The sequence below is a fragment of the Euprymna scolopes genome, chromosome 36 (assembly GCF_053919585.1).
Source record: "Euprymna scolopes isolate OS-2025 chromosome 36, ASM5391958v1, whole genome shotgun sequence".
NCBI lineage: Eukaryota > Metazoa > Mollusca > Cephalopoda > Sepiida > Sepiolidae > Euprymna > Euprymna scolopes.
In genome coordinates this window covers 70,344,818-70,359,927 of record NC_136517.1, presented here as the reverse complement: position 1 = coordinate 70,359,927, position 15,110 = coordinate 70,344,818, and the positions used below count along the sequence as shown (strand labels likewise).

At 32.5% G+C, this 15,110-nt stretch overlaps 1 protein-coding gene, 1 long non-coding RNA gene and 1 pseudogene across 16 annotated transcripts in view; 2 read left to right on the top strand and 1 right to left on the bottom strand.

Moving 5' to 3' along the window:
• The window catches only part of LOC145260568 (uncharacterized), a 504,115-nt gene that overhangs the window by 290,637 nt on the left and 198,368 nt on the right, over nt 1–15,110 (bottom strand). The gene's annotated exons all lie outside the window — the stretch shown is intronic.
• LOC145260569 (uncharacterized) overlaps nt 1–15,110 on the top strand; it is a 239,274-nt gene that overhangs the window by 98,179 nt on the left and 125,985 nt on the right. The gene's annotated exons all lie outside the window — the stretch shown is intronic.
• Nucleotides 8,825–8,941, top strand: LOC145260744 (5S ribosomal RNA; annotated as a pseudogene).

The following is a 15,110-nucleotide window of genomic DNA, read 5'->3' as shown; positions in this document are numbered from 1 at the left end:
TCACGCACGCACACATACATATGTACACATAACACACACATATATACATGCGTACATACACAATACGCACACATGCAAACATAAACAAGACGGTCATTGGTATACATACATATAAATATATACATGCATAGTACTTCTAAGAAAGGCTTTCTCCACACATTTATCTCTCACATTAAATTGTGTCTCGATCAAAAATGGTTCAAAGTTTTTTTGTTCATTCACATTGTCTGTTAAAAGTAAAACCTTTTTCAAAAGTCTTGAGATCATTTAAAAACTATGTACACTCATTTTCTGCCTTTTTGACTCCTCCCCTTGTTACTTTTCTTATGCAAAAAATGTCAATTTTGATAAGGGCTGTTTGTTTTAGCTAGGCCCCTCTCTGAGCGAACGTATTATTACATACACAAAAATGAACTTGAACTATTCCATGAGAAGTATCCTAATGGGACACAACTAGTTTCGATATGTTAAGTCAGGGGAGTGGCCATTCATGCTAAATTCAATAAATTTTATCTTCAAACAGGCATTTCTTCTTAAGACAACACTTAAACAGCTCTGTAAGTATGGGAGCTAGTTCTGGTTGAAGCTTTTTGAGCACGATAATAGGAATGCTGTCAGCACTAGTTGCTTTACTGGAATCAAGGTTTTTGATTGGCTTGGCAACATCATGCACAGATATTTATAAGTCGCATAGCACGTTTTAAGACACAGGAGGAAATATGGGGGTGTTGGCGGCCCTGATCACATAGGGTGGAATTAGCTGCAAAGTTTTTGGCTTTGTTCAATCCCGATGAGATTACCTCAGGTCTATTGATGATGGTATAGATAGAGCAAGCACTTCTATTCAGGATGCGGTTTCTTATTTGCCAAAATTGGTGGGAACCAAGCTGTTGGTCTTTGGACTAAATGTACAACTCTCTCATATTCTTTATTACTCTTTCACAATGGTTGCTGGCAATCCTGAAGACAGCTTTAGTCTCAGTACATCTATTTCATTGAAAGCAATGGAAATAGTGATTTCTGTGCGTAATGGCAGCAGCACATTCTGGAAAGAATTACAGCTGGCTCTTAGGTTTTTGCTGGAATTTTTTGGAGGGTATGAAGTGATCTACACCTACAATTAACCATTCCATCAGGTCTTATACTATGGAGGACACATTCTTTTTAAATATGGAACGAAGAGGTAAATCTGATATAAATGTATGGAAGCTATCTCAGTCAGCTATAAAGTATCGATATACTGTACGATGGAGAGGTATGTCGGAGAACTTATTACATTGTGTTTTTATCTTAACAGAGACAACTGAGTGGTCAGAAGATCCCAGTGGGGATAGAATGGAAGATGAACATAGCTCAGGGCAAGTTGTGAGAAAAAGGTCTAGGAGACTTGCATACTGACCATCAGTGTCGGGCACACAGGTGGGGTCATGAACAATCTGAGTTAGCTTATAAGAATGGAGAAATCGTAACAAAACCTTCCCTAGTATGGAACTAATAAATCAAATTCAAATCAAATCAGATTTTTTACAATGCTAAATTTCCTATTAAAAAATGGCCAAAATATTGATATGCCATAAAAACTCAATGAATCACAATAACAACAAAAGTGTTGATATGCCATAACAGATTAAATGAAAGCAATCAATATGTAGTTTATGATATTGTGTTTTTAGCATAAAATGATCAAGAAAAGGGTTACTAAGGTGTGAAATAAACTGTAACAGAATGCCACTGAAAAAACTATGTAAGTATATTTTTATGTAAAAAAAACAAACTATGTAAGTATATTTTTAGTAAAAAAATGTTTTTAGAATAAAAATAAAGCATAAATTAAAACAATTAATAATTTAAACAGGGCTATGGAGTGAAGATGCTAAACTGACTGGTTACAGAAATCTTTTTCTTCCATGAATAGTAATTTATCTTATTTTGATTTTAAAGCAGATATACGAGTTTTTACTGAAATATCAACTTTTTTTTTTCAATGTACAAAATCTAAAGTGTTCAATAAATAAGGAGACATGAAAAAAAAAGTTTGTCTTGTTTGGACTTTCTTATCTTTGATGGTATTCTTACATTTTGATTGGTTTATGGCATACCAACCCTTTTCAGGTTATTTAATGCCGAATCCAAAGATTTTGAAGAAAATTTTTTTAATAGAATATATTTGTTGTTTTCAAGTCGGTTTCCATTCAACCCATAGTTGTGACCCTAACAGGTACTACCAGTCCGGGTCAGAGTGGACCTGGGAGCAATGTCAATTAAAGGGTGGCTCCACACTCCCCAAAGCCCACAAGCTGGGGCCTCACCACTGGATACAATTTAAGGTCATATCCAGGACCAGATTTTAACTGATATAACCTATGACCTTTAGGTACATCTTATTGGTAATCTGTATGGGATTTTGAACTGAAGCCTTTATTTAATCCACAATGGTAAGTTGCTCTTGCTCTGTCAGCCATGATTAAATAAAAGTTAATTTATTTAATTTTAATTTGTAATTGTATTTATAAGATTGAACATTCAACCTCCAAAATCTGTCATTTAGAACTGATTATTACATTATAGATCTTTGCAGAGAATTCTAGTATTAAATGTAGTTGCTTTAAATTTATTCTTGTTTGAAATGCGTGGTCTTATTACATATATATTACTAAATATTACTATATGGTGTTGCAGCAAAATACATTTGACAAAAAGTAAATGAAATACCAGGAGGTGCTGAGGAGGGTAACAAAATCTATGATGGACAAGATCACTCCCAGGTGCATCTATGTCAAGGCCACAATGACTTGTGCATAGCTGCTCAACACAATGTTCCTTACTACTGGTTGCCAGATTTGTGGATTCTCTTATCATCCAATCACAACCCTTCTTGACAATTTCTTCTGGGGAGTGATCGAGGTCAAGTCCAACAATTATGCCTGCAAAACAGTTGACTCTAAAGGCTGCCATAGTAGAGACATTGATCACTATAAACAAAACATGTGATTCATTTTGCGCCTGCCTTGAGCCAGCAGTTATATTGAAAAATCATGTAGTATGCAACTAACTGTTGCGAAATAAATTTGTTTTTTTTTTTGTCAAGTGTCAGATTTTGTTGCAACACTATGTATATAATTATATATAATACAAATTATCATTCCTCATCTCAAAATTGTGAAACACACAAAAAAATTGTCTGAACTAAGTGATGAATTTGTCCTAACCCTCATCCTTCATTAAAACGAGAAATTTACTCAGACTTTGGAAGTATTGAATAACTGATGTTCTAAACCCAGTCAAAATAAAAATTCTTTGTTTTTAGTGCAAGTTTGAGTGTAGTTTAAAATGAATTAAAAATACATGTAACCTTTGACCTTCAAAGCTTTGAAAACTCAGCAGGAAATTCGAGTAGTGTTAGTAAACGTGGTCATGTTTTATGTGTGCGCGCGCTCACTTAATAGTCACCGATTATGACTGCTCGTTCTTTGCTTACAGACACATGGACAATCATTCATGTGTTGGTTTTATACAGAGGCCGATTGGTTGACATTCTAATGCTGCAGCAGCATTTGTTTTTTATTTGAAGTAAAGCAGGACATGAAAATCTATTTAACCTCTACCCTCTTAATCCAACATCAGCACCCCCACTTTGAAAACAAAATCACCTGCACACCCCAACAGCTATCTGGTTTAAGATATTCATATTCATCTAGATCGGTGGAGTTTTGGACTTAGATTCCATAGCTGTCTACAATTTATGTGGGAATTTTAACCTAGTTTGAGAAGTTTATTTCTATAATAAAAATTGAAAAGTAATTAAACATTGATACTGCATAAAATCAAACACAAACGAGTATATATAAAATGGACCCCTTGCTGCTGTCAACAGTTCAAATTCCTGCAAATGTTAATTTCACTTCTTTGCCATATTCTTTGGGATACTCCTAATAACATTCTTTGTAATAAAAGACAACAAAAAACATTCTGTTCTGAAAAAAAAGAAAAGTTCCGACAAACATCATCAATGTATATACACGTATGCGGGTGTTGGTTATGATTAAAGTGTTGCTCTCCAGGTAGTTTTCTAATATTGGAGTGTAGTATCAGTTTTTGTTGAGAAAGAGTGAGAGAAAGACATAGAAAGAAACAGAAGCTAGACGTAAATAGCTGGACTGATGCATCCATACAAATATAACTTATACACATAAATATTCATCCAAGCTGCCACATACGTTTACGGCTTGTTTTTTTTTTTTTCATTTTTAGTTTTTTTGTTTTCTTTTTTAAAACATCTCACACCAATGTTTGTCGCATGAGAATAGCGTGTATCACCTTGCCCTTTAATCCGACGTTCACTTCAAAGCAAGGATTACATAGGATTAGACAAGTTTCTTTCCTTTTTTAAGGGCAATAATCTCACCTTTGCATCCTAACCCTCCACCGTCGACCTTTAATCTTTTCATTAACACACCTGTTGCTATTACCTGCAGGCAAATTGTTTATTGAAGGAGACAGCAATTAAACTCTTGCTTCAAATTTCATCGTTATTGCTTTAAGAATCTTTTTCAGACGCTTTTGATTCTTTACTTTTTCAGCCTGCTACATGTTTATTGTCTACATGAATAAATGAAGAAGTTTCTCCCGCCTACCCTAACTATATTAACATTAAAACAACTTGTGCTTATTTAATTCTAATGATGCGTTTTATAATACTGCATATACAATAATTTCCGAACACTCTGAAAACACAACAGATATTCTTCAATTGCATATCTATTTTAGAAGTTTTAATAAATTAAATTCTGGATTATACCTTTCCAATTTGTAATGTCAAATGTTCTTATATGCAATAATTTTATCGATAGTAATATTATAATCGATAAAATTAAAGCGATTAAATAAAAGAAAAGACAAATAATACAAACTAATGTTCTCATCTTGAGCTTTATTTGCACGTTTCGATCAATATAACTTCTAACTTTCTTCAGGTGTCTAAGTCGGCATGTTTGGTACCATGGTTAGTACTTTCCTTAACCAAACATGGCGACTTATACATCTGAAGAAAGTCAGAGGTTACATTGATCGAAACGTTGTGCAAATAAAACACTCAAGATGAGAGTATTAGTCCAATTAATCCAAACAATCATCTCTCATCTTAAAAATCCAGAACTGTAAAAAGGATTGTGCTTTTTTTTTTTTTTTTTTTAAATGTGTTAACATTTAATTTTTAAGGAAGATAATTTATATGTAAACTTTCGGTTTAAACTTAAGTCATTAGTAAAAATTTGATGTTGTTGGGATGTGGAGCAGACTATATATTGAATAATTTATTTGCACAAAATATAAAACATTACATTCAGAATAAATTAGGCACAAGGTCATCAAAAATGTGGGAAATTGGAAGTCGTTGGTCATCCTTGCTCAAAAGCAATGAAAATGTCTATCCTACTTTTAACTAGAATCATTTCAGTCACCACAATACCACATTTACTCTCAGGGTTATCCTACTTGTTGTTGAAAATTTATTTCATTTAGGAATTACTGTTTCGTTGTTAAGGGAGTGGGGAAACACTATCAGGTATTGCATCGTCCTTTACCATATTACCTTTATTAGGGATGGGTTATGTAGTATCCGTTCTGTTGTCCAAAGACAGTTCTCACAGAAATTAACCCCTATTTAAGAGAAGGAGATGGGGGGGAAAATTCCCAGGTATTACATTCTCCTCTGTTCCATTGTCAACAGAGCATCTTCCCAGGGACTACCTTCTCTTTTTTTAAAAGTAGTATCTGTTCTGTTACCATAATACTCCTAGGAATTACCTCCTTTGTTTTTTTTAGAAGGAGGGGCAATATAGGTTTATTCGCCAGGCTAGTATAACTATTCAACCAGAGAGAACATATTTGCTAACATACATATATATATACATTAGCATTTCAGCCTGGCGTTGCCCGGGTGTTTGGATGTATGTGTTGAGAGAGAAAAAAAAAAAAAAAGTGGTAGTAGGAAGGCAGGCTTGAACCCGTACCCCGAAGGAAGAAAAGAACGGGGAAAAACCTGATGTCTTTGCTGTTACGACCACATTTATATATTGGTAACTAAACATTTTTGACCCAAACCGATTAAAAAGCTTGCCCTATCTCTGAATACCCTTTATGTAAAATTTCAAATGTTTAGACCAGAAATTGTCTGAGTAATTTGGTAGAGACCACAAAGGTCAAATTTTTTAAAACTTTAACCCCTATTATGACCCCATAACATTTGTTTTTGGCTCAAATCAAGTTATTAAGTTAGATCCATGTCCAACGAACCTATATCTAAAATTTCAAGTGTTTAGATCCAAAATTGTCGGAGGAGTTTGGTAGAGTTCTTAAAGGTCAAATCGTTGAACTTTGACCCCTTAACAGCCAAATTTCTGGCTGAAAATGGATTACAAAGATTTTCCCAAATCTCAGTACCCTGTATATCAAATTTCGAGTCTGTAGACTGAAAATTGACAGAGTTATTGTGTAGGGAAATGTACACAGACACACACAGACAGACACGTTCACTTTATATATATATATATATATATATATATATATAAATAAACTAGATGCACTTGTTAATCATAACAATGAATAATTTCATTTTACTTTAATTTCATTTGAAAATTCATAAGAATTTTCAAATGAAATTAAAGTAAAATGAAATTATTATTACTGCAAGACTTCTGTTAAGACATTCCTCTTGTATAATTAAAAATAAATCTCTATTTCTATATTATTTTTATAGATATGTTTCTTTTGCCTAAAAACCTTTTCTTATATACTTTGATAATACAAAATACATACTAAAATATACTTTAGTTCTGGGAGTGAGTTAGGCCGGAAAAAACTGTTTTACCTGTTCTAATCGGCCATAATTTATAATTAACTCGGTTGTCTATTAATCTATTGAGCCTGCGATAGTTATGGTTTTCATATGTCATATTGGTGTTATTTCTATTCAACTCCTTAAATTATGTAAGAAACTTTGCAAATATAAGTGATACATTGTAATCAGCAAATATTATATGGATTAGGAATTTCAATGGACATAATTGATAAACTATATTTTTGCTGAATTCTTCCTTAGATACTTGGCTCAATTTGAAGCAATCGATCTGGCGATGCCAACTAGTCATCTTGACCCTATCAATGATCTGGGTTGTAACAAAGAGTTATGTTGGAAAAAGTGTTTTAACTGTTTTAATCAACCATAAACAAATCGATTTTTCTCAGAATAAAATTTAAAAAAAAAAAAGCAAAAAAAAGCAAATTATCCAATTTTAATATTCTCAGCATTCAATCACATATACTTATATATAAGAAATATAAATTTTGAAATTTAACATCTCAACAATTTTCAAAAGAGTGGAAGTTTAACAAGTTTAACATGTACAGACCGTCAGAGCTTTTTTTATCCTTCCTTAACGTACTTTGTAATCGTGTTGACTTTCACCTAAGGATTGAATCTGCTCCTACTTCAATAATTCAGATAGGTCCTCGAAAGAGTGCTGCATGGTTTTCAAAATCTCTCAATTTCACCATTGAAAACAATTGTAGAATTGTGAGGTCAAACGTATCAGCTTAGTTGTAAGTGTTTATTAGAAAGCTCAAAAGAGTAAGAAATCTTTAGAGAAATTACAATAAAACAGTAGTCAAAGAAGCAAAGGGCCCAGAGCATCGTCAATGGTTCCAATTGTATAGATGTCATTGTTGACATGGTCAGGGGTTTGGGTACTTTAAGTGGCTTGGTTGTGGCGATCACTCCAGTCTCTTTGAAAGTATCAACAGCAAAATACCTTGAATGTGATGCAGATGACCAAGCAGGTCACATTCTTCGAGAGTGTGCTCTTCACTCTGCATTGAATCGCTTGACTGTCACAAGTGATCAAAAACTTCTGTTGCGTTTTTTGTGTTCTGCTTTACCTCACTTTATGAGAGAAAAAACAGTCATTTAGAATAGGCTTTAGATGAGGAAAGTATGAAAAGCAGATAAACAGGTGATATTGTCTTATAAATTATAAATATTAGCTAGATTACAAGCAGATAATTTGCAATAAAAATGTCAAGACTTAGAATCTAGATGAATGAAGAAAAAACAAGAAAAGTCTGGCAGAAGAGAAAAATTGTTGATCAAAAGAAAAAGTCATTGTAATGGCAAGACGCCATGCAACATGAAACACAATGATGTGCATTCATATGTCAGTCTTGATGCGAACAAATCTCGAAACTAGTTTTTTGGAAGATCAATAAAAATCTACCATTATTGCTTCAGTGGAAGAAGAAGATGCTCTATACATCAGTAACAACAAAAAAAGTACAATTTTTAGTCGACACACGAAAGGTCATTAAGTATGAAAACACGATTTCACATATACCTCCCCTCACACACACCTTCTATTGGGTTCAGTCTTGTACAGAAACAGTGATGCTTGAAAATCAAGATAACCAGCTTGAAATAATAGGCATGTGTTTGAATATGTTTTTCACATTAAGAAAATATCATTAAAACACAATATCAACATTATTTTCGATATCTTTTTTAATATAAAATACATAATTAAATCTGTTTCAATATAAACATGTGCTTTTCATTTGAATATGTTAAAAAATTTGTATTTCTAATAATATTTGTTTTAGGGAAAGATTTAATATTAAGGTAGTATTTAATTGGCATGTCGCGTGTCAAAACTATGTAAGTTTGTCTATATCAATAAAAATATATCTTGCTCTTCTTTTATTGAGCACTCTTAATAACCTTGTTAAATTCATGAGTTTTCTTTCATGAATACATATAACTTGGTATATATATTAGAGATACAGCATAATCACGTTGACACGCCGGATCTCATCAGATCACCGAAGGTAAGCAATGTTGAGCCTGGCTAGTACCAGATGGGTGACCATTTGGGAATTCTAGGCGCTGTATGTGCTTTCTGTTTATCTTGGCATTGTTTCCAGTTGTCCTGAACCACTTGCCACTGGTATTCAACAATGTTGACTCAGGAGATGTGGTTAGAGATTGTGCAACTCTTGCCACAAAAATTTCATGCGCAGGCACCTTTACAATGCATATCCCCAGTCTGTCAAGAAGAAACTACACCAGGGCTCTGTCCAAAATCTGTTACTTTTCATTTGTGTCTTGTTCAGTATTGTCCAGAGACTTCTGTATATGGATTATCTGAAAAAGATGCTGATGACTTAGTATTTTGCCGTAAAGCAATGGAAAATTTACTTGATAAGTTAAAAACTTTATGACCTTCTTACAATAGTTGTTTTCAGCCTTTTCTTTTAATATGGGTCATTAAAGCTGTGCGCCCCATTAAAGAAACAATTTTTGTTTCTTTAATATAATAGATTCTATGTATTTTCCTTTTAAATAATATTTAAAGTTTTTGTTACAATTATGCAGACACCAATTCTCCATTGTAATAAGGATTTTATTTTAGATTCTTTTTGACAGGTTTATTTTACTCATAAAATAACAAAAGCAAAAACAACTTTGCTGTCATCCTCTCAAGAGACAAAGTATGAAGAGAGCGTCATGAAACCAAAGAACCCTGCTCAGATTTCACCCTAAGAATTCTTAAAAGTCATTGGTGAAGAGAAGGAAAAAAAAAATATATCAGGTGTCATATGCTAAATCAAAAGGCGTTCAATATTCGAGCAGTTGAAACAGATGCTGACTTGTGTATACACACACACACACACATTCAGTTATATGCAAGCTTACAGCCATGTACCTAAAAAATGGAGCTTTTAAACCTCATATGGGACCAACAGAGAAAGTAGCAACACTAGTTGAAAAATCAATGTTCTTGATGATGATGATTCAAACAAAATTGTTATATATGACATGAAAAGAAACTGGAAGCTCAGGAAGATTTCTATTATTCCAGTAATTATAGAAGTAACAGAACTCATGTAAATTTAAAAAAAAAAAAAAATCATCTAACAAATATACGCGATAAACCAAGTGCACGATCATGTGTAGCTGCTAAATGGTTGTATAAATAAAGCTTTTATATATATATATATATATATATATATATATACTAGCAAAAGTACCAGTCGTTGACTGGGTTCAAAAACAGCCTACAGAAAATGGACTCTGATTTATGAAAGTACTAGTGGGGGGTACCTGGCGTTGCCTGGGTGTTTGTAGGTGTGTGTATGGGGAGGGGGGAGTAATAACCCTGTTTAAATATTATAAAAAAGACGATGTTAAAAAATCGGAAAAACCAAAACGGGGGGAAAAAAATGGCATAAATAAACCTGTTGGATCAACCCATCTTTAGAGTCGAGGGATGTTTCTATGTTATTAAAATAAATTAACATCGCCAATTATAAAAATATTAAATAAAATAAAAATATTTTTCGTAAGCCGTTAGTGCGAATCTGTTTTGTTGATAGAACTGACTTCTGTTTCAATTCATTTCATACACCACGGTTTGACGAAACGAATTAGAAGATTTCATGGGGGGGGGGTTGTATCTATTCTATACTTTCACCTAACAATTTAATAAACAAAAATAGATAGTACTTATGTATAGAAAATACTGTGCTGAAATAATGTTTTATTAAGATATTCTTAACATGGGGACGGTATTTTGTAACTATTCTGTCCTTTCACCTAACAATTTAATAAACAAAACATGGTACTTATGCAGAGAAGCTACTCTGCTGAAATAATGACATTATTTAGAAAGCCATTCTTAACATGGGAATAGGGGTGTTTTGTAACTATTCTGTACTTTCACCTAACAATTTAATAAACAAAAGTTAAACTTAAGCAGACAAGGAACAGTACTGAAGCATTAACATTATTATTTAGAAAGTCATTCTTAACATGGGGAAGGAGGATGTTTTCTAACTATTCTGTACTTTCGGTGCTAATGCAGAGAGTGATCTGCACTATTTTTTAAATCGTATTTCCACGTTTAATTAAAGTTTTATGATATATTTTTTTATTCAATTGTAAGGTTAAAGTACAGAATAGGTACAAAAACACCCTCCCCATGTTAAGAATGGCTTTTTAAATAACGTTATTATTTCAGCACAGATCACTCTCTGCATAAGTACCGATTAATTTTTTGTTTTTTGGGTTTTTTTTACCGTAGTTTTTTTTGGTTTTTTTTTTAAAGAAAACCTTTTTTAACAAAAATTGAAAGTACAGTTTTTTTTTGTTTTTTTTACAGAAGTTGTTTTTATATAAGAAAATATGAATGCTTTTTCTTTATTAAGAAATTGGGTACTCATGCACTTATTGATCCGTGCTGAAATAATAACATTATTTAAAAAGCCATTCTAAACATGGAGAGAAGAGGGTGTTTTGTACCTATTCTGTACTTTTAACCTTACAATTGAATAAAAAAACGGTAAATTTTTAGATTAGGTCCACCTCCACAATTTTCTTTTAAATGACGACTTTTAAAGGTTTTCGACTATGCTGAATATGGAAATCGCATTGAAATTTTGCAGAAATAAGTAGTAATTGAGATATAAAAAGTTGTATAACGCATTGTAATCTCTGGCGGCCATCTTTTTTATGCGCCTGTGCGCACGTCATAAACAAATCTACGCGTGTAACAAAAATGGCCACCAAAGAATACAATGCATAAAACAACTATTTATATCTTGATAACTACTTATTTCTGCAAAATTTCAATGCGATTTAAGTATTCAGCATAGTCAGAAACCTATAAAAGTCGTCATTTAAGAGAAAATTGTGGAGGTGGACCTAATCTAAAAATATACCAAAAAATCATATAAAACTTTAAACTTGGAAATACGATTTAAAAAAATAGCGCGGGTCAGTAAGTGCATCAGCACGCATTAATCGACTAACGTGACCTTATTGCCAAATCAGCTCCGGCTACAATGTTGAATGCGCCGTTAACGTTTTTTTTTTTCAAGTTAAATTCAACTTTCACAATATCTTTTTTTGATAATAAATTGTTAGTTGAAAGCACAGAATGGTTACAAAACACCATCCCCTCTCTATGGTAAGAATGACTGAAAAAAAAAAAAAAAAAAAAAAAAATATTAGGTACTCATGCAGAAATAATGTTATTATTTAAAAAGCCATTCTTAACATGGGGAGGGGAGGGTGTTTTGTACCTATTCTGTACTTTAACCTTACAATTGATTAAAAAAAAAAACATAAAACTTTAAACTTGGAAATACGATTTAAAAAATAGCGCGGATCAGTAAGTTCAATAGCACCAAAAATTGTTAGGTGAAATACAGAAAAGTTTCTACCAAGAAAACCTTTATTTTTTTTTTAGCCATTCTTACCAAGAGGAGGGGGATGGTGTTTTGTCACTATTCTGTGCTTTCAACTAACAATTTATTAAAAAAACAAAAGGTAAATTTTCACATTAGGTTCACCTCCACAATTTTTAACATGGGTAGGTTGGAAGTGTTTATTCAGAAAGCCGTTTTTAACAGACGAAAGACAGGTAAAAGGTTAAAACACATGGTTAGGCATGGGTGTTGTTTATTCCGAAAGCCGTTCTTAATATGAGGACATTGGGAGTGTTTATTCATGGCCGCCAGTGAATTATAGTGCATAGTACAGGTCTTTATATCTTGAAAACTACTTGCCTCTGCAAATTTTAAATGAGATTTTCTTATTCAGCATAGTCGAAAATTGTGGCGGTGGACCTAATGCAAAAAAAAATACCCAAAAAAGATATCATAAAATTTAAAATCAAGCGCGGTACTAAAAATAAAATTAGACAGAAAAATACCCCCTTTGGGTTTGTACTTGCACAAAGACTTGAAAAAGTTGTCAACAAAAACAAATATATAACAAGTAAATATTTTCAAAGGCAAGATAAGTTACTTTTCTACCTAATTGGATAATTTTTAGTGTTTTTATTGGGTTTGTATTACTGCACATGTAGATTCGAAAAAGTTGTCAAAAAATAAATGTATAACAAATATTATCAAAGGCAAGATATGTTACTTTATTACCAAAATGGATAATTTTTTTGTTTTTTTAATGTAAAATGTTTATTCGACTCGAAAAACACAGCGTTTACTGCTATATTTGAAAATTACAAATGGCGGCAGAGTGATTTAAACATGTTGAGTTTGGGAAAATGAGTTAAAACTAAAATAATATAGAAAATACTGTTAAAAACCACCGAATACATGTCTGCCTATGTCATGGTAACATATATTGAGCGAGTTCCTGAAAGTATTTTGTAGTTTTTTAGTTTTAACTCATTTTCCCAAACTTAACGTGTCCAACACAGTCTGCCGCTATTTGTATTTTTCAAATATACAGATAAACACTACATGTTTTCGAACCGATTAAACATTTTACACTAAATAAAAACACTAAAATCTTAACCAGTTAAGTAGAAAAGTAACTTATCTTGCCTTTGATAACATTTATTTGTTATATTTATTTTTCAACAACTCATTTTTAATATTATTATTATCATAAATAATATCTTATAGGTTCCAAAACTACTTCACCAAATCTGGTATAAAGTGGCAATGGGATACCGATTGTAATAAAATTAAGACTAATTATAAATGCTTAAATAAAGACCCCATCCCCTCTCCACAGAAGCTAAATCTTTTTGGCTATTTTCATTTTATGATATCAACATTTCAATAAAATAATGCGAATTATGGCTGAATGTGTAAACAGATCAACTACTTGAGAGAGATTGTCATTCAATGGCAGGAAGGTGGCATCAAGTTGCGATTGTTTCATTTCAAAACGATTGCATAACCACAAAAAAAGAGAAGGAAGTGAAGGAAGAGGGGGGGGGGGTAAAATAACATGTAAATATGAGATGATGTCACAAGTTTTTTTTTTTTTTTGCATAATGCTGAATCAAGTTTCATGGTGTGGCGGCAGGGGAATCGTATGATCGAAAACCCCAACACAAATAGAGGAATATTTGTTTTTGTTTGAAGCATACTGCAAAGACCTTCATTTTCTCAACAGATCAAATGGTTGACGAAAAATGTTATAAATAAAAAGTATTCCTTATTTGCATATAGAATTTCTTTTGAAAAAGTCTTTAAGTAATGCTGTAAGTTTTAAGAGTCAATTTTTAGTTTATCCAAGCATCATAGAAACGCCAGCTCAGAATCAAATTAACTAAAAACTAATTTCACTTTCATCATCAAATCTAAAGTTGTCTTATAGAACATGTTTATATTAACATTTTGGATCTTGAAGAAATTCATCACAAATATAACTAGTGACTGCCTTCCCCCTTCCTGTCGCAAAAGACATCTGAAAGTGTAGAGTGTGTATATATTAAGAATTACGCAATAGCCAACTGCACTTCTGGACCCAGTATTGCTTACGTACAAGGAGAAATCCAAAATGACTGAAAGCAATGTTGAGATATGTAGAAAAGGACTAGTGTTGTTTCAGTCTTCCTTCTCTTAGACTAGTTGCAAGGCTTGGGAGTATCACCTACTCTAAAATTTAAGAGGAAGAGAGATAGATTCATACCACTTTTAAGAGTATTAAAGAAAATGTAATTAAAACCACTTCCAAACTTTTATTATTTTGCAATATAAAACGATCACATTGCTTAATTTTGGTGATGCAACGATGAAAAGGGTAAATTGCAAACATGAAATACATACGTGCTCAGATTTGATCATTTGTTTTATAATCTTTCATTTCAGATCCATTTGAAGTATTTAATAGCGATACAGTGCAATGGATATTTGTTTCTGTGTACTATTGGTGGGTTTGACAGTTGGAGACCATAGACGACTGGAAAGACTTAGAATGGAAGCAAGTCACCAGCATCATGATTATTTGTGCCAGATAAAATTTTTTTAGTAATCTTAGCACCAACTTAGTACTCCTTGAATAGATGCAAGTCTAAAAATTGCACTGGAGATATGAAGGTGATGCTAGCAATAATAATCCTATCATGTTATGAGTGTGTCCACACAACCAAATTTATAAGTTGGGGAGAAAAAGAAAGGTGTGGCAAAATCTATGCAAAGTGTTGTTGAAGGAGATGAGCATCAGAATTGCAACTATGAGAAAACATTCAATGAGGATCTTCAATATTCTTTATAGAAAGAGTTGCAATTGCCAACCAAGAGAA